Source organism: Choloepus didactylus, chromosome 19 (genome assembly GCF_015220235.1).
Source record: "Choloepus didactylus isolate mChoDid1 chromosome 19, mChoDid1.pri, whole genome shotgun sequence".
NCBI classification, from domain to species: domain Eukaryota; kingdom Metazoa; phylum Chordata; class Mammalia; order Pilosa; family Megalonychidae; genus Choloepus; species Choloepus didactylus.
This window is the reverse complement of record NC_051325.1, coordinates 37,866,193-37,867,912: the sequence shown is the minus strand read 5'-3', so window position 1 is coordinate 37,867,912 and position 1,720 is coordinate 37,866,193. Positions and strand designations below refer to the sequence as shown.

General features: G+C 41.4%; 1 pseudogene; it reads left to right on the top strand.

Moving 5' to 3' along the window:
* The first annotated feature begins 360 nt into the window (after positions 1 to 360).
* LOC119515348 lies at positions 361 to 858 on the top strand (annotated as a pseudogene).
* The last annotated feature ends 862 nt before the right edge of the window (positions 859 to 1,720 follow it).

Here is a 1,720-nt window from a genome sequence, read left to right as displayed (position 1 = left end):
AAAACAAAAAGTTGGTTCTTTGAAAAAAAAATCAATAAAATTGATGAATCTTTAGTTATTTGGACAGAGAGAAAAAGAAAAAAGATGCAAATAACTAAATTCAGAAAGGAAATGGTGATAATACTACCAATCTTACAGAAATAATAAGGATTATAATGGAATATCATGAGCAATTGTATGCCAACAAGCTAGATAATTTAGAAGAAATGTAAAACTACCTAGAAATACATCAACTACCAAAATTAATTTAAGAAGAAGTAGAAAACACCAACAAACTTATAACTAGTACAGAATTGAATCAAAAATCAAAAGCCTCCCGACAGGCCATGCAGATACCACCACAGTCCTCCACCCACAGCCATGGTCAACCACACCGTGTTCTTCAACATCACTGTCAATGATGAGCCCTTGGGCTGTGTCTCCTTTGAGCTGTTTGCAGACAAATTTCCAAAGGCAGCAGAAAATTTTCATGCTCTGAGCAGAGCACTGGAGAGAAAGGATTTGGTTGTAAGGGTTCCTGCTTTCTCAGAATTATTCCTGGGTTTACATGCCAAGGTGGTAACTTCACACACCATAACAGCACTGGTGGCAAGTCCATCTAAGAGGAGAAGTTTGATGACGAGAACTGCATCCTGAAGCATACAGCTCCTGGCATCTTGTCCTTGGCCAATGCTGGACTCAAAACAAATGGTTCCCAGTTTTTCACCTGCACTGCTAAGAGTGAGCACTTGGATGGCAAGCATGTGGTCTTTGGCATGAAAAGAAGGCATGAATATTGTGGAAGCCATGGAGCGCTTTGGGCCTAGGAGTGGCAAGACTAGCAAGAAGATAACCATTGCCAACTGTGGACAAGTCTAACAAATTTCATTTCTGTTCTGTCTTAATCACCAGATTAAAAAAACAGAAGTTTTTTGTCTCAGTTTCAGAGACTAGAAGGCTTGCTGCCTCCCAAGGTGTTTTCTTCTCATTGGCCAGCAATTTTTGGGGTTCCTTGGCTTTTCCATCACATGGCAGTGCATATGGAGGCACCTTTTCCTTTCTCTTCCAGGTTCCATTGACTTTTCAGTTTCTGGCTGCTCCTGATGGCTTCTTTCTCTGTGTTAAATTTTCTTAGCTTATAAGGACTTCAGCCTCATTCAGTTAGGGCACACTTTAACTAATAACGTCTTTCAAGGTCTTTGTTCCAGAAATGGATTGGCTTTTATAAAGGGGGCTTGTTCAGTTACAAAGTTACGGTTCTAAGGCCATAAAAGTGTTCAAACTGGGGCATCAACAAGATGATAGCTTCACTGAAGAGTGGCTGATGGCATCTGGAACACCTCTGTCAGCTGGGAAGGCATGTAGCTGGTGTCCGCTGTTCCTTTGCTCCCAGGTTGCATTTCAAAATGGCTTTCTCCAAAATGTCTCTGGGTCTCTCGTAGCTTCTTCAGCTCCTGTGCATCTAAGCATTGGGGTCCTCTCTTAGCTTCTCCAGAACAGCTCTGGGCTAGCATCTCCAAATGTCTCCAAGCACCTCCAAGTGTCAGCGACAGTGTCAGCTCTTAACTTCTCTTCAAAATGTCCCTCTCAGCTGCTCTGAGCTCCTTCTGTTTGTGAGCTCTTTTATAGGATTCCAGGGATTAAATCAAGAGCTATATCTCTGAGGAAATAATTTAATCAAACATTTTGACCAGTTTATTGAGAAACATCTCCTCTGAAACAGTCAATCAAAAGATTCCAA